This window comes from Typopeltis vanoorti, chromosome 15, assembly GCF_054136105.1.
Source record: "Typopeltis vanoorti isolate ZY-2024b chromosome 15, IOZ_Tvanoo_1.0, whole genome shotgun sequence".
In the NCBI taxonomy this organism is placed as follows: Eukaryota; Metazoa; Arthropoda; class Arachnida; order Uropygi; family Thelyphonidae; genus Typopeltis; species Typopeltis vanoorti.
In genome coordinates this window covers 102,678,230-102,697,323 of record NC_143563.1, presented here as the reverse complement: position 1 = coordinate 102,697,323, position 19,094 = coordinate 102,678,230, and the positions used below count along the sequence as shown (strand labels likewise).

General features: G+C 34.4%; 1 protein-coding gene across 1 annotated transcript in view; it reads left to right on the top strand.

Moving 5' to 3' along the window:
- LOC150099038 (glucose dehydrogenase [FAD, quinone]-like) overlaps positions 1-19,094 on the top strand; it is a 53,967-nt gene that overhangs the window by 22,791 nt on the left and 12,082 nt on the right. The gene's annotated exons all lie outside the window — the stretch shown is intronic.

Here is a 19,094-nt window from a genome sequence, read left to right as displayed (position 1 = left end):
TTTCAGTCTAAACACGAAATATGTTATGTTATACACATACATCAGCTCACAATGTTGAACTGCAAGATAGCACAGTCTGTCATAGAGATAATGCACAATTTCTGCATAGATGACCACAGAATGTGTATTGTAGTATATGCGCTATATTTACATCACACATACATACATACATACATACATCTTCAAGGCCCACCTTTCCTAATTGGGTTGTGGGAGCAACAGCTGCAAGAGGAACTTCCAATGGTCACGATCCTCTGCCACCAAGCTCAGGTGTTCTGGTGGGATTCCCAAACGTGTCCACCCAAGGTTTTGGATATAATCTATCCAGCAAGTCCTTGGCTTTCCAGGGCCTGCTGAGGGAGCCTCTCTTGTGGCATTCTGACCAGGTGCCCGTACCAACGTAACTTTATCTCTCAACATGGAGAAGCAGCGGTTGAGTATTGAGGGTTCCCGAATTGCAGAGCTTCTGACTGTTTCGAGTCTTGTCAGCCCTGTAAACCCTCGAAGGAACTAATTTCAGTCGCTTGGATTCGTGTCCGCATTCTCTCGGTCATTACCCAACTCTCATGAACATAGGTGAGGATGGGGACATAGACTCTATTGAAGACAGCCAGCTTTGCCTTCTGGCTTAACTCCCGCTTCAATACTACCGAACGGCCAAGCTCCAGCAATATTGAGCTTGCTAAGCCAATTCGAGTATCTAGCTCTACATTCCATTTTCCACCATTCGTGAATATGGACCCAAGGTATTTGAACTTCTCCACCTGCCTCATTGGAACTCCACTTACATGTAGAGTGCACTGGGATGGTTGTCTTGAGACCACAAATGTTTCAGTTTTGGCCACTGATCTTCATTCCGGTCTGCACAAATAGCTGCAAACCTATCCAGGGTCCGCTGGAGGTCATCTGTGGAAGAGCTAAGCAGAACTACAGGGTGTTCGGGATAAATTTGACAGTTTCGTAAGGAAAAAGAAAATCTTCTTTGTATCTATTAAATTTAATGAATTGACAAAAAAACATTACAGGCAGAGTTAATTACAATACTATCAACAAGATTTACTCAAAATAACCACCATTAGCATCGATCACAGCTTCAATCCTGCTTCGGAACCTCGAACAAGCTGATGCTACAGTCTCCCTGGGAAGGGCCGCAAAAACTGTTTTAATTTTATCCATTAACTGGGATTTTGTATTACTGGAAGTGCGATTGGTGTCTTTTTCAACTGCGCCCCATACAAAATAATCCATGGGGTTAAGGTCTGGGGAGTTTGGAGGCCAAACATTTGGACTGGTGAAGTCGTAGAAATTTTCAGACAACCATTTTTGACTTTTCCCAGAGGTGTGGCAAGGGGCCGAATCCTGCTGCCATACATACGGCCTACCATTGCCTACCCTTGTTATCCAGGGCTTGACTACAGTTAGCAACTTCACGAACAAAGCCCGAATTCCAATGCCAGGGTTCATCAACACCTGTTCCTGCAGATTTGCGAGGAATTCTGCTGTACGAACGCAATCAGATTGTCTGCTAGGGATCTTTCTTCTTGCTACATCCTCGTAGTCACCATTGCAAGTCTCTAGTTCATGCCTGATTGTTTTTACTGTATTCAGGGAGCATTGCGCAGCAGTCGTAATATCCTTATTTTGATGGCGGGCACGAATCATCATGATACAAGTTACTCTCTTCCATGATTCAGGTGGGTTCCAGCTATCCATCCTTTCTGACATCTTGTATGTGAATGAAGAAGGGTCCAAACTTTTAAATGAAGAGAAGTGTGTGTTAATACATGTAACTTACGGAAAAATATAATTAATTATAAAAATATCAAATTTATCCCGAACACCCTGTAGGTCATCTAATATTTACATTATAATGCTGCAAATTTTAGGTTGTTTATATGATATCTAAAGTAACAAAAAATCATATCGATTCTCAGTTCATCGAAATACAGTGCCATCTACTGTGTTAATGTGCATTATTACGTTAAATGCATATATACATGGTATTGCTCTATGGTAGCTACTTGAAATTATAAAGGAACTTACAATGCTGAAATATTCATGACTTACTCCGATGCACTGCATTTTTGTTATTAAAGTAAAAAACCAGTCAAATATATATTTAAGATATATAGGCATTTTTTATTGGCACACGTGAAAATTAAAAAAAAAACATTTTAACGTGATATGTATTTGGCTCTGATCACCCAAATTCCATAGTCTTCACAAGTTTGTGCTCACACTGCTGGGTAATTACAAAATAGCACACTCGCTCATAGCGGTAATGAGAAGTTACTCTTCGGACTATTACAGTGTATATGTGCCTATTTTAAGTTGATTACGTAAATCTAATTTAAGAAAAGAATCAGCGTTTCTGTGTTAAGCGCCATCTACTGGCATTAATAGACATTACAACGTTAAATTAATATATACATTGTATTGCTGTGTTCTGTTTCATTCACTGCAGAAAACATGATAATCTAACAAAAGATGCTCAAAAATGCTTCATAAATATGAACATATACTTATCAATAATTTCTGTACTTATGAGGTTATCATGAATTTTTGTGCTTATGACGATACTATGCTTTCTATGCTTAAGACTACATCATGGATTTCTTATTTTTCAGGCATTTCTCTGTTTAATAAGTTTCGAGCAATTCCTTAACCATTTCCAGCATTTCTCTTTTAAAAGGTTTCAAGCATCACTCTGCAAACTTTCTATAATTTCTGTGCTTTTTTGAGCATTTCTGTGCTTAATAAGTTTTGAGCATTTCTGTATTAGGTATCTAGCATTTCTCTACTTAGTAAGTTTGAAGCATTTCAATGCTTACTGTGTTTCGAATATTTAACTGTTTACTATGTTTCGCGCAGAATTTCTGCGATTGTTTCCGGCATCTTCTGCTTATTAAGTTTCAACTAAGAGTATTTCTCTGTTTTCTGTTTTGACTATGTCTCTAAGAAAGTTTCAAGGCATTTCTTTGCTTACTGTTTCTAGCATTTCTATTCTTACCAAATCTACAGCAATTCTCTGCTACCTCTTAGATGCTCTATGCTTGATTTCTCGAATTTCCGAGCTTATTATGTTTCGATCAGCATCGTTGTGATTGTTCCGAACATTTTTCGAATCTAATTTTCGTGCATATAATGTGTTTTCAGTATTTCTTTGATTAGTAATTTTTCGAGAATTTCCATGCTCACTAAAATTACAGCTTTAAAATTTGCTTACTGTTTCAATCATTTCGTTGCTTAACGTTTTGTTATTTTCAAGTTTTGTAATTTTCGAGCATTTTTATGCTTACTTTGTTTCGGTCAGCATTTCTGCGATGATGGGAGAATATCTGGTTTATTGAACATTTCTCTGCCTATGGGAATATGGCATTTCTCTAGGTGGAAACGGTTTCTGTGATAAACACAGAAATTACTAGATTTTCTGTGCTTTGCTTATTAAGTTTTGTGTTGGGAAGGTATTTAGTTTATAGCATTTTTCTGATTACTAATGATGGCGCATTTTGTTATTTTAAAATGTCGCTCATTTATGTGCTTAGCAAGTTTAGAGCATTTGCTTACTGTTTCTAAAATTTCTTTCTTAATGTTTCTATGCTTACTAATTTTCGAGCATTTCTCTGCTTACTGTTTCAATTTTCCCAGTATTTCTTTGCTTACTATGTTTCAAGTGGCAGTCTGTGATTGGTTCGGCATTATTGTGCTTACTAGATTTAAAGCATTTCTCAACTTTCTCTTTTCACCACGTCTGTGATAACTATCAGACATTTTTCTGCTATGTTTTGAATATTTCTGTGCTTAATTGTTCGAACAATGCTGTTTTCTATTTCGAATATTTTGGCTGCTTGCTCATTTCAAGCATTTCACTGTATAATGTGTATAATGTGTATACACAAACGTGTAAAAATGTATATTATGCATGGCATTTCTGAAATTCTCTCTAACATTTCCTAGCTGAGTAACTTTCAAGCATTTGTTTACTATTTCGACCATGTCCTGCTAAATTTCAAACATTTCTGGGTTGTTTCGAGCATTTGTATGTTTAATAAGGTACGAAAAGTTCTTTTCTTACTGTTTCGAGCAGTTATGTGCACTGTGCTTAGAGCAATTCTGCAATTTTTATAACATTTCTGTTCTTGCTAAATTTCCAGCATTTCGTTTTTTCATTTCGGCTTAGAGGAATTCTGCAATGTTTCTAACATTTCTGTGCTTGCTAAATGTCGAGCATTTCTGTTTCCTAAATTTTGAGGAAGTGTTCTAAGTAGAGAAATGCTTTAAATCAAGCATTTCTTTACTTAGAACACTTCAAAATTTCTCTGCTTATTTATTATCAAGCATTTCTGTGCTAATAAATTTTCATAATTTCTGTACTAAATCAGTGTCGATCATTTCACTCACTGTTTTGAACATTTCTAGTAGGATTCGTGCATTTCTGCTTGAAATGCTTATCTTTCGATTATTTATTTGTTTATTACGTTTCGAATGTTTCTGAGGTTATTGATAATATACAGATAAGTGCTGAACTCTTCTCTGTATATTTAGTTTTAGATATTTCTCTCCTCATTGATTTTAGAACATTTTTGTACAGAGACCGTTTTGAGAAATCAATATAGGTTTCATATGAAACCTATATTGATTTCTCAGAACAGAAATGTTCAAACCACCACCAACAGAAATGATTTCATCCATTTCTGTGGTGGTGGTGGTTTGAACATTTCTGATCTCAGTGGGTTATCGTGCATTTCTGTTCTTATAAAGTTATTGAAATTTCCTTTGCTTATTGGGATATTGTGTTTGTCAAGATGAACATGATTTCTAATTATTGGGATTGTAGCATTTCTCTGATTACTAATTATCAAGAATTGATAATCGTTTGGAGCATTTATCTGGTTAATGTTTCGAACAGCATTTCTGTGGTTAATAATTTTAACTTTTCTGAGCTTAAGTTTCAAGCATTTCTGTGTTTACTAGTTTCGAATATTTCTATGCTAATTGTATTTCGTGCAGCACCTGTAGGATTAATGATTCAACAATTTCTCTGTTTTTTTTTAGGTTTTGAGTATTTCTCTGTTTGCTAAATTTTTAGCATATTATCTTCCTGTTTTGATAATTTGTCTACTTAATAATTGCAAGCATTTGTCTGTATACGATACTCCAAGCATTTCTATGATTATTAAGTCTCGAGCAATTCTGTGATTATGAAGTATGGAGCATTTTTGTAATAATTAAATTTCAAGGATTTTTGTGTTATTAGTAAGTTTCTCTGATTTATGTTTCTATGATTTTTGTGTTTAATATTGCTATGATTTCTGTGCTTACTAGGTTTCGAGAATTCCCTTACTACGTTTCATGACTTTCTCTGCTCAGCATGTTTCGAACTTTACCCTGTTTAATGTGTCGATCATTACTTTGCTTAGTAAGCGACGTGAGTTCTGTGCTTATTAAACTTCGAGCTAAATGCTTACTGCTTTGAGCATATCTCCACCTACTGTTTCGAGCATTTTTGTGTTTACTATCTTTCGAGTATATATTTCAAGAATTTCTTGGCATAGCAATTTCGATTTTTATTTTTTATGCTAAATATGTTTCTAGCATTTCTGTGTTTACTAAATTTTGATTTCTCAGAACAGAAATGTTCAAACCACCACCACAGAAGCATTTCTATGATTAATCTAAAGTGCGTTTCTCTGCTGTTTCGATTATTCTATGCTTAATTACTTAGTAAGTTTACAAGTTAAGTTTCAAGTATTTTTTACATATAAGTTTCAAGAATTTTCGGCTTGTTAAAGTTTCGAGTATTTCTTTGTTTACTATGGTTTCAGCTATGTGATTGTTAAATTTTGTTTATATTTCTCTTCTTTAAAGCATTTTTCTGAAAAATTAATTTTGGGACATTTTTCTGCTGAATAATTTTGTGTTTTTATGCTAAGTTTTCTGCTTAGTAAGTTTCGAGCAGTTTCTTTGTTAATTTAGGTTGGAATGTTTCAATGTTTCTCTGCTTAGCAACTTTCGAGTATTTCTCTTCATTACAAGGTAGACATTTCTGTTCATAGCAAGTGTGAAGCTGTTCTGTGCTTATTAATTTCAAACAATTCTATGCTTACTATATTTCAAAAGTTTCTGTGCTTACACTGTTTGGCATATTTTTCTGCTTAGTCTCGTAATTAGTTCTGTGTTATTGTTTTGAATATTTCTGATTACTGTGTTTTAAGCATTTATCTACTATTATAGGACTTTCTTTGCTTATTAAGGTTGAAACATTCTTAATACGTTTCAAATATATACATTCTTAGCGAGATTTGAGTACTTCTTTTGTTAGAGATTGTTGAAGATTTCTCAGCTTCGTAAGTATCGACCAGTTATTTGCTCAGTAATTTCGAATATTTCAGTTCCAATTTCTCTGCTTATATTTTCTGAGGGCTTAACTTAGTACAGTTCCAATTTCTCTGCTTATATTTTCTGAGGGATTAATACATTTTGGGTATTTCTGTGGTACTGCGATAGTTCCTTCCAGTGCTAGTAACTCTGTTCCTTTCTGTTCTCAGTAAGGATGATAATTTCTGTGTTTATTGAGGTTTAAACAGTTCTCAGTATATATGGTTTATATATTTCTCTACTTATCAAATTTTGAGCATTTTTGCACATTGTAAGATCTGAGCATTTTGTATAATATATGTACTTTAGAGGATTATGTATGCATATATGTAGTTTTTACATTTATGTGCATAATGCATGATGATCATTTGTCTGATTAATGTGACTGAGCATTTATCAGTGGTGGATTTCGAACACTTCTGCACTTGAGGTGATTATGTTCATTTCTCTGCTAAGTCAGTTAGAGCCTCTGTGAACTCATTGGATTAGTTTCCATTCCATTTCATTGCACTGCACATATTTCGTTTCTGTTAGTAGCATTACCGGATTAGTATCTTACTGTGAGAAGCATTTCTGTGCCTGTTTTACAAGTATGCTACTGTTTACAGTATTAATGTGCTTACCAAGTTTCAAGCATTTCTATGCTTACCAAGTTTAAACAATTCCTGAGCTTACCAAGTGTGTTTTATTCAAGGATTTCGGTCCTCACCAAGTATCTTATTTTGAGGCTTTTCTGTAATACCCATTATCTTACTGTTTTGAGTCTTTCCATGCTTAACTGTTTTAGGCAATCGTAGCATTTCCGTGATAATCAAATATCTTACAGTTTCGTGAATTTCCGTGCTTAGACGTGTCATCGTTTTGAGCATTTCCTTATCAGTCTGACTAAATCCATAATTTCCTACCAGGTATCTTAGTTTTTAGAATTTCCGTGATTACACAGTATCTTCTTTCTAGCATTTCCTGACCAAGTACTTTAATGTTTCTAGCATTTCCTTACCAGGTATCTTACTTTTTCTTGCATTTCCTTCAGAAGAACATACTTCTGAAGCAATTATGTCCTTCAGAAGTATGTTATTGTTTTCAGAATTTCAACGAATACCAAGTGCCTTCCTGTTTGGACAATTCAGTGCTCAATGCAGTAAGATGTTTGAACATTTCATTATCAAACATCTTATTGTATTGGGTTTCTGTGCTTATAAAGTCTGTTACGAGCATACCTGTGTTTACAAAATATCTTACGAACATACGAGGATGGTCTTAAACGGTCTCGGCCTCGACACGTTTTTTTCTAAGTTGGTACATCTGTCATAAGCATCCATGTGAAATTCCAAGTCATTCTATCAAGTAATTTGTTTTATACAGCGGTCTGAAGAGAAATATTGTCTGTATCCCTTGAAATGAAACTGAGTAGAGTGTGGTTATAAGACTGCGGTTGTAAAAGAAGGTTTAATGCCAAAAGAAATTCATTCAAATTTCATAAAAGTTTATGGGCACTCTTATACGTTATCAAAAATTAAGAAATGGAGTGTCGAGTTTAAACGCGACCGTACCAGAATTGAAGATGATCCATGCACGTGAAAGATGTCCAAAAAGTGTAACAACACCGAAATCATTGATCCTTGCATGATATAGAATTGGATGACCAGCGAGTCATCCAATTCTATATCATAGTGTATTCTATAACGAATATACTATGGTGGTCTGCAAAGTTCTCTGCCACTGCCATAGATGCCAAGACGATCGGCAAGATTGTTTTCCAAGTTGGTACATCTGTCATAACCATCCATGTGAAATTACAAGTCATTCTATCAAGTAGTTTGATTTATACAGCTGTCTGAAGAAAAAAAAGTGTTGTCTGTATCCCTTGAAACAGATAAACTAAAACTCTTCCTCGCTGGTCAGCGTTTTTCTTTGAATCAAGAGGTGATTGCAGCTGCAGAGGAGTATTTTGCAGATCTTCCTGAGAACCACTATAGGGATGGGATAATGGCGCTGGATCATCGCTGGAATAAATGTATTAGTCTTAAGGGAGATAATGTTGGAAAAGTGAAATAATTTTGAAATTATAAATTCGTTTTCTCATTGTTAGGCTGAGAGCTTTGTGGGCCACCCATGTATTATTCTTCATAGCATTTCTGTGATTCCCAGTACTTTACTTTGAGTATTTCTGAGATTCAAAAGTTTAACATTTCTATGATTAATAAATTTCTATCATTTCTGTGATTACCAAGATTATGCATTTGTATGCTTTCCAAGTCTCGTAAGTTTGTGATAAGTTTGCAATTCGCAAATATATGCTATGAGCATTTCGGTGCTTAGGTGATTGGCATTTCGGTCTTACTGAATTGAGCAATTCTGCGCATACAAAGTGTTGAGCAATTCTGCGCATACAAAGTGTTGAGCATTTCTGTGCTTCCAAAATATCTTATTGAGACTAGAATTTCTGTGATTAACAAGTACCTTACTCTTTTTGTGCATTTCTGTGCTTAGCAGTCAACTTATTCTTTCTAGCGTTTCCATGTTTACGAAGTGTCACTGGTACCAGCATTTCCCTGCATAATAAGTATCTTACACTTTCGTGCATTTCAGAAATAAACAAGTATCATTGTTTCGAGAATTTCATAACTTATCGTTATACTGTTTAGAGAATTTATGTGATTACCAAGTATCTTACTCTTTACAGCACTTCTGCATATAACAATTTTCAAGAATTTCGCTGCTTGTATTCAGAATTTATATGCTTGCCTAGTTTCAAGTAACTACTTTCGAGCAGTTCAATGCTAAGCGTCGAAGTTTCAAGCATTTCTGCCCTTGCCAGATATTTTATTGTTTCAAACACTTCAATGCTTATCAATTATAAGAGTTATATGCATCCATGGGCTTAATACGTATATTACTGTTATTACGAGTATTTCAGTGCTTATGAAGTATCTTAATATTATTAGCATTTCTTTGCTTTCAAAGTAACACTCTTTGGACCATTTCTGGGCTTTGAAAGTAACTCTGTGGAGTTTCAGTGGTTTCAAATTAACACTCTTTGATGCATTTCTGTGCTTAGAAATGTTCTTTTGAGTATATCCATGCTTTTCGAGTGTCTAATTTTCGAGAATTTCCTTTCTCACAAAGAATATTCCTGTTTCGAATATTTCTCTGCTTACTATACCAAGAGAGTATGTTTCAAACATGTCAGTGCTTATCAAGTTGGGAGAAAATGTGCGCTTACCACATTTTGAACATATTTGTGTTCACCAAGTAATTAGTTTTGAACATTGCATGCTTACAAAAAAAAATTACAATTTCAAGCATTTCAGTGCATACCATGTTTCAAAGATTTCTATTTACAAATTTCGAAATTTTCTGTGATTGTGAAGTATTTTACTGTTTCAAATATTTCCGTGCTTAATAAGTGTCAGTTTTCAGTATCTCTGTTCTTACCAAGTATATTACTTACTGTTACGAGTATTTCAATGCTTACAAATTATCTTAATATTATTAGCATTTCGGGGTTTTAAACTAACACTCTTTGAAGCACTTCTGTGCAATAAAATTAACACTGGAGAATTTCTGTGCGTTTAAAGTAACACTCGATGAAGCATTTCTATGCTTTTAAAGTAACACTTTTTGGAGCATTTCTTAGGTTTCGAGATAACACTTTTTGGAGCATTTCTGTGCTAAGCAATATTCTTTTGAACATATCCATGCTTACCAAGTATATCAGTTACGAGAAAGTCCGTGCTGACAAAGAATATTACCTGTTTTAAACATTTCTATAATTAATTTGCTAGCATTTTGTTGCTTGCCAAGTTGCGAGAAATTTTGTGCTGACCAAATTTCGACATTTTGTATTCCCAAGTATATTAGTTTTGAGGATTTCCATGCTTACAAAATAGCTTTACAATTTCGAGCATTTCAGTGCTTAACTACCTTAGCAGCCATTATGGGTCAAATGCGCATCCTCATACGCTTCGCATCTATCATATATTTCAATGTAATATCAATGGTATTACAATTTTAATATGCACTTAATGTCCATGATAACATTGACTCCTATAGACGTCTTGGCCAGTAACGTGGTTAATAATATCTTCCGTTTCGATCATTTCTGTGTAAATTGTGTTTTAAAGATTTCTGCTTACAAGTTTTGAGATTTCTGTGGTTACCACGTAATTTAATTTTTCCAACATTTCCATGCTTACCATGTATCAGTGTTTTGCGAATCTCTATTCTTATTAAGTATATTACTGTTACAAGTATTTCAGTTATTACAAAGTATCTTAATATTATTAGCAGTTCTCTCTTTAGATCATTTAGGTGTTTTCAAATTAATATTCTTTCGCGCATTTCTGTGTTTCAAAATAACACACTTTGTAGCATATTCTGAGCTTTCAAAATAACACTCTGTGGAGCATTTTTGCGTTTAACAATAATCTTTTGAGCATATCCATGCTTACCGCATATGTTAGATTCGAGAATTTCCCCGCTCACAAAGAATATTACTGTTTCAAAACATTTCCCTGCCTACTAAGTTTCAAGCAGTTCGGTGCTTTCCACGTTGAGAGCAATTTTGTTGTTACCAAGTTTTCGAATATTCCTGTGTTACCAAGTATATTAGTTTGGAGCATTTCGAGCAATCAGGCTTACAATTTTGAACATTTCAGTGCTTACTAAATATCTTTTGCGTCCATCACTTCTGTGCATACAATGTTTCAAAGATTTCTGTGTAAAGGTTTCAAGCATTTCTGCACTTACCAAATATTTTACTGTTTCAAACATTTCTGTGCTTACCAAGTGTCAGTGTTTTGCATTTCTGTGTTTACCAAGTATATTACTGTTATGAGTATTTCAGAGCTTACGAATTATCTTAATATCCTTAGCATTTCTGTGCTTTCAAAATAACACTCTTTGGTACATTCCTGTGCTTAAAAAGAAACATTCTTTGGAGCATTTCTGTCCTTTCACAGTAAGGACAAAACTATACAGAAATTCTCCAAAAGGTAGGCTTTCGAAGAATTTCTGTACCGTCAAAATAACAATCTTTGGAACAACATCGCAGTGCTTTAACACTCTATGGAGTATTTCTGTGCTTTCAAAGCAACACATGTTGAAGCATTTCAGTGTGCTTTCAAAGTAACACATGTTGAAGCATTTCAGTGTGCTTTCAAAGTAATTCCTGTGGATTTCAGTGCTTTCAAAGTATCCCTCATTAAAGCATTTCTCTACCTTCAAAGTAACACTTTTTGGAAATTTTCCCTGTGCTTTAAAAGTAACACACTTTGCAACATTTCTGTTCTTTCTAATTAACACTCAGTGCATTTCTGTGGTTTCAAAGTAACACCTTTTGGAGCATTTCTGTACTTAGCAATATTCTTTTGAGCATATCCAAGTCTACAAATTATCTTAATTTCGAGAATTCAGCGCTTTGAATCACTGAATTCTCGAAACTAAGTGTTCACAAAGAATATTATTGTTTCGATCATTTCTCTGCTTACTATGTTTCGAACATTTCCTTGGTTACCTAATTGCGAGAAACGTTGTACTTATCAAGTTTTGACAGTTTTTTGTTCCCACGTATATTAATTTTGAGCATTTCAATGACTACAAAATAGTCACACTAAATGCCTTATGTCTAAAACATTTCTCTGCATACATGTTTCAAAGATTTTGTTTTTTTACAAGTTTCGACCATTTCTGCGCTTTCCAAGTATTTTTCTGTTTCAAGCAATTCCATGATCAGCACATCCCTATGCTTATCAAGTATATTACTGTTACGAGTAATTCGGTGATTATGAAATATTTGAATATTATAATTTCTGTGCTTTCGAAGTAACCTTCTTTCAAGCATTTCTGTGCTTTCAAAGTAAGCTTCTTTTAAACAGTGCGTGCTTTCAAAGTAACATTGGAGAATTTCTGTGCTTTCAAAGTAACATCGGAGAATTTTTGTGCTTTTAAAGTAACATTGGAGAATTCGTTTTTGTGTGCACGAAATTCTCGAAACTATGATACTTTTTAAACATGAAAGTTTCGAGAATTTCGTGCACAAAAGAATAATACTCTTTAGAACATTTGTATGGTAACTAAGTTTGAGCATTTCGGTGCTAACCAAATTTCGATCATTTTTGTGTTCCCAAGTTTTCAGAATTTTACAATTTCGAGGATTTCAGTGCCTTCTAAGTATCTTCTGTTTTGATCATTTCTGTGTATACCATGTTTCAAAGATTTCTGTAAACAGTTTTTGAGCATTTCTGTACTTACCAAGTATTTTACTGTTTAAAAAATTTTGCTTAGCAATATCAATGTTTGTTATTACCAAAACATTTACCAAATCTAAGTGTTTTGGTCATCTCTCGGCTTACCAAATCTAAGTGTTTTGGTCATCTCTGTGCTTTCAAAGTGCATTACTGTTACTAGTATTTGAGTGCTTAAGAAGTATCATATTATTAGAATTTCTATGCTTTCAGAGTAACAATCCTTAGAGCATTTCTGTGCTATATTGAATAACACTTTTGAGCATTTTTGCGCCTAGCAAAATTCTTTGTATTATATTCAGGCTTACTAAATATCTTAATTTCGAGAATTCCCCTACTCAAAAAGATATGAATCATTCTCTTTATAAAGGAATTTCTCTTCAAAGCATTTCTCTGCTTACAAAGTTTCGAGCATTTCTCTGGTTACCTATTTGCCAGCAATTTTGTGCTTACCAAATTTCGAGCATTTTTGAGTTCCCAAGTATATTAGCTTTGAGAATTTCCGTGCTTATTTATTGTTAGCAATTTTGTGTTTACCAAATTTTGAACATTTTGGGTGCTCCCAAAGTATATCAGATTTTGAACATTTCTCTGTTTAATAGCTTACAATTTCATTGAATTGGTAAGACATTTCTTACAATTAATTTGGAAGCACATTTCTATGCTTTAAAGTAACACTCTATCGAGCATTTCTGTGCTTTCAAAGTAACACGCTTTGGAACAATTCGCTGCTAACCAACTATCAGTGTGCATATAAAGTACGAGAGGGGTTAGCAAAGTTCTCGGCCACGACCATATCGACCAGCAACACTATCGGCAAATTTTTTTTCTAAGCTAGTACATCTGTCATAAGCATCCATCTGAAACTGCAAGTCATTCTATCAAGTAGATTGATTTATACAACTGTCAGAAGCAAAAGTGTTGTCTGTATCCCTAAATGGATAAAACTGAGTATCGTGCGGTTATAATATTTCTTGCAAAAGAAGCTTTGATGACAAAATAAATTCATTCGAATTTCATAAAAGTTTACGGGCATTATCCTCCTTCCTTTTCGACAATTAAGAAATGGGCTGCTGCGTTTAAACGTGGCCGTACCAGCCTTGAAGATGATCCACGTGAAGGTCCAAAAAGTGTAACAACACCAGAGGGTATCCGGAAAGTTAATCGAAAAGGCAATTCATCGAGAGACAAGTCATCTAAAAGGCAATTCATCGAATGAAAATTCGCGGAAAATGCAATTCAGCGAAAAAAAAGGTTCACCGAAAATTTTAAATTTTCGAAAATGTTATGAGAAAATTGATCCATTTAGAACAAAAACTGAACACCGTGCAGAGTGAGAAAGCAATGCTATCATAACAGGGAAAAATTATAGAACAATATGGTTTCTTATAGTCTTTCTTGTGCGATAACTGTTTTATGTCTGTTCATGGGACTGATTTGCTTGTTTCCGGGAGGAAACGTCCAGCCATCTCCGTATTATGACAGCTAACTTATCTTTAGCTTAAAAATGACTGATAAAAATTATGCAAGTCGTAAGTGGGATTCCAACTACCCAGGTCTTTCTAAATAAACGGCTTCGTTTATACAGACTGAACTACGTAGGCTCCGTTATTATTATTTGCTAGTAGTAATATGTGACTTCAATACAGCAATTATTATGGGATGAATTTTACTCAGATTCGCTATTTGAAACTTTTACAAAAAATGTCTAACCGTTCTAGTTTTCAGTTTAGCTATAATCGGGGAGACAAAGAAATAACGTCTCCAAATTATGTACTGTATTACAAAATCTCTCTGACTTGCGGAATTAGTAGAAGTTGCCAGTACAAGAAGCTATCTTCATGGTTCAGTTTTTCTTCTAAATGGATTACTTTTATCATAACATTATCGAAAATTTTAAATTTTCGGTGAATTGTTTTTTCGATGAATTGCTTTTCTATGAATTTCCATGTAACCACACCAGAAATCAATGATCTAGTGCACGATATAATATTGGATGAGCGGCGAGCCAAAGTGCGTTAAACTGCCGAGACTATAGACATTTCAAAAGAATATGTAGGATATATTCTGCATGAAGAATTGCAAATGAAAAAGCTTTACGCAAGAAGTAAAGTGCTTGCTTGTTCACAGCAGATCAAAAATGCACTCACATGAAAATCTTTAAACAGTGCTTGGAGCATTTTAACAAGAATAAAACTGATTTTGTGCATCGATTTATTACTATGGATGAGACTTGGATTCACCATTACACACCAGAATCCAAACAGCAGTCAAAACAGTGGACAGAAGCCGGTTGTTCATCGCCAAAGAAGACAAAGTCGGTTCCATCAGCAGGAAGAGTCATGGCATTGGTGTTGGGACACTAAAATCATTTTGTTTATCTTGAAAAGGGTAAAACAATAACCGGGGAAGATTATTCCGATCTTTTACCCAGACTAGATGAAAAACTACATGTGAAAAGATCCTTGCAGAAGAAAAAATCATCTTTCGTCAGGACAATGGACATGTCCACAAAGTTGTTTTTGGCAATGGGAAAATTCAGGGATCTGCACTGCGAATTGTTGGAATATCCACCCTATTCCCCAGGTTTGGCTCCCTCTGACTTGTATCTCTTCCCAAAACTCTTCCTCGCTGGGCAGCGTTTTTCTTTGAATCAATAGGTGATTTCAGCTATAGAGGGGTATTTTGCAGATCTTACTGAGAACCATTACAGCGACTGAATAATGGCTCTGGAGCATCGCTGGAATAAATGTATTAGTCGTAAGGGAGATTATGTTGAAAAATAAAAATAATTTTGAAATTACAAATTTTTTTTTTTTTACATTGTTAGGCCGAGAACCTTTCAGACCACCCTCGTACTTGGGAACATTTCGGTATTCTCTGTATTTTGTGCATGTATACAACATGCCGCTGGTATTTCTGAGCATAGTTAAAATCCTTCCTTGCAAATTTACAATCATTTGTGTGCTTAAAAAGGTTTATAGTATTTCTATGTTTAATAAATACGAAACATTTTTGGACTTAAGGAGTTTCGACCCTTTATGTGCATATGTCTGTGTATTGGGTTTCTAGAATTATAGTGATTGAGGTTTTAATATATTTTCTCAGCGGTTTAAGTCTTTCTGGAATGATTTTCTTCATGCACTTTTATGCTTATGGAGATATCGAGAATTTCTGTGCTTATGGAGATATCAGGATTTCTCCACTTATGTTGATATCGAGTTTCTCTTGTTGAAAACGATTTCTGACTGTTGCATATTTTCGGTGTTAACAAGGTTGGAGCATTTCTGTGCTTGAAATATTGGACAATCGCAAGTTTTGGTCATTTCTAATTTCTCTGCTTAAGAAATATTGATCATTTTGTAATTACTAAGTTTAAAGCTTCTTTATAGTTAGTACTAATATTATTGTGTTTTTCTCATTGCTTGTAAGTTTTCGAAAATTCTTGTGCTTAATAAAGTTTACACATTTCTGTGATTCGTAAATATTAACGATTTCTATGCTTAAGAAGCATCGAGCATTTCTCTCCTTATTTTGTTATCCTATCCTATACTATAAGTCTATCCACGCGTTTAAATATTTCTCTCCTTAGTTTCTATTATTTATTTACTGTTTCGTGATTTTATCTGCTTACTAATTTTCGAGCATTTCTGTGCTTACTTTGTTTCAAGCAGAATTTCTGTCTAAATTTCGATTATTTCTATGGTTACATGGTACCAAGAATTTCTCTTATTGGTTCATTCAATTCTATGAATATTAAGTTTCGAGCATTTTCTTCATACTCTTGCGAGCATTTCGTTGCTTATTAGGTTTAGCATTTCTGTTCTTAATAATTTCGAGTATTTGTGTGCTTTCTAAATTTAGGCATTTGTCTTACTGATTTTAAAATTTCTGTGCTAACTAAGGATGGAATATTTCTGGGATTAGCAAGTTCCTATGATTGGTGTGCTTTGCAAGTTTCAAGCATTTGTGTTCTTACTGAGTTTTAAACATTTCTCTACCTATTGGTTTTACTGAGTTTCTGCACGTAGTAGGTTTTGAGCATCCTATGTGGTTTTGATTATTTCTCTCCATAATGTACCATTGGCATGCACATTCAATATATGGGAACCATCGTTTTTAAATCGTAAAAAATTATATTTCAGCTTCAGCTATGATGAAATTGAATTATTCCTAAATAGTTAGAAAATCTCTTTTTTTAACACGATTCAGAAATGCTTCTGGAAGTGATTTCATGTGTACGAAGTTAATATTTCAAGTTTTCATTTAAAGACAAATAGACTTTGCACTACAATTTCGTAAAATTGTAGTGCAAAGTCCTTCTCACATTTCAGTATATCAAGAGCCTCTGCCAATGGTGCTGGGAAGGCCAGATGCTCTTCAATATTCTTCAACTCATCTTTCAACATATTTGATGCTAAAGCATTTTGCAACTGACACCACTTATCTTTGATGGCTAAGATTCCTTTTAGAGACATCTAGGCATTTCTACACATTCCCCCTGGTTTTCTAAGAGTTTCTCCTAATACACAGGGAGATCAAAATTAAAATACCCATGTTTAACGCCTTGCAGAGCGCCATCTAAATGCTGACAAACTTTGCAGGAATACATACAGTGTGTATCATGCGAAAGTGATCTCTCAGGAAAAAAGCAGTTCCAAAATCACCACCAGGATGCGCTGTATGATATACCAAATGTACAGGGTAACCAAAATTGAAGTATCTCTATTCTGATAAAAAAAAAAGTAGTTCCACAATTTGCCACCAGGAGACGCTATATGACGCACGGAATGTAGATGCAATTTTCCTTGCTCATGGTGGTGTTCGTGTATTACTCATTGTTACCCACACTTTTAAATCATATGAAGGGGTCACAAAAGCTCCGCATTTGATAAATATTATTCAGTTTAATGGCATGTGCCAAAATCACATGATATTAGCGCATATTTAAATTATTTCTCGTTGTTTGCGATCATATTGTGAAAATGTCATTTCTCACTCTCACTTCCACATGCTATTTTGGCGAAGAGAATGAACTGCTGAATTTAAATGTTAACTTAGTTGAAATTAAAATCCCCAATGAAGTAATTGCTAAATGATGATTCTCTCCTGAAAATAGAATCATATAATTTTGTTTAGAGATATTAGAAATTATAGCATGAACACTGTTCTGATTAAATATTACTATGATTACGGCTGTACTAATATATTGATTGTATAAAGAATGCAGGTATTTTAAATTCAAACACTTAGTATTAAACTATTACGTGGAGTGCTGAGAGGTCTTGGAACACCTCGTGGAGGCTACACCATATTCTACACTATGGCGCTCTAACTGTAATCGACAACAACAATATTCAAATCGACCTTGCAGGGTCATTCCGCACACCGCCCCTCTTAAATGTATTTGGTTGTACCCATACGCATTCATGCACTGTAGCTCCCTATCTATTATGCAGAAGGAAGCAGGAGTTTCCGTGAGCAGAAGAATCTTCGACCGCTTTATGAAATCGGCTAAATCATTTTGTCTTTGAAAGCCCTTATAGAGATTATTCGCATTTTACATGAATTGGAACCTCGATCTTCTTTACCAAAATGATTCATCATTATCCACTTGGTTACAGACGCTCTCATTCGGTGGCTCTTTAACAAAGAGCTCAACACAAAGAGCTGTTTAATTGTTTAACAAAGAGCTCAGCACCACTGACTGGAATAAGTTAGACGCACATGTAGTTATAATAAATTATAATAAGTTAGACCCACAGTCTTAAGCTAGGTACATATCAGCATAATTTGAAAAATATTACATTTAAAACGCTGGCATTTTTGATGAACGGCATTGCATTGCTTGCAAGCACAGAAGATTTACAACGAATTTCTGATAAAATAAAGGAAGAAAGTATAACATTTGGGTTAAAAATAAATATAGACAAAACATGAATTATGCAAATAGGAAAAAGAAACACCAATCTAAAAATTGAAACTGATAGCAAGAATCTAGAACAGGCAGAAAACTTCACCTACCTTGGAGAAGTAATTGAGTACAATGGTGAAATTACAAAAGATATAAACAGGCGAATCAGTCAAGCATCCCAAACTTTTGGACGACTTAATAAAATATGGAAGTCAAGAGACATCAAACAAGTAACAAAAGTAAGAATCTATGAAACAATGGTTCTCCCAATACTCCTCTATGGAAGTGAATGCTGGAATCTCAAAAAGGCTGAAGAGAAAAAATTATTTACTACTGAAATAGGTTAGCGAAGAAGATTACTTGGAGTTATCTCTGCTGGATAGACTAAGAAACGAAGACATAAGGAAACGACTAAAACAAGAAATAACAATAATAGACAAAATCCAAGAAAGAAAACTGTGATGGTTTGGCCATGTGATCAGAATGAGAACAGAAAGATTACCATCTAAAGTCCTGAATATAACGATGGAAGATAAAAGATCCAAAGGATGGCT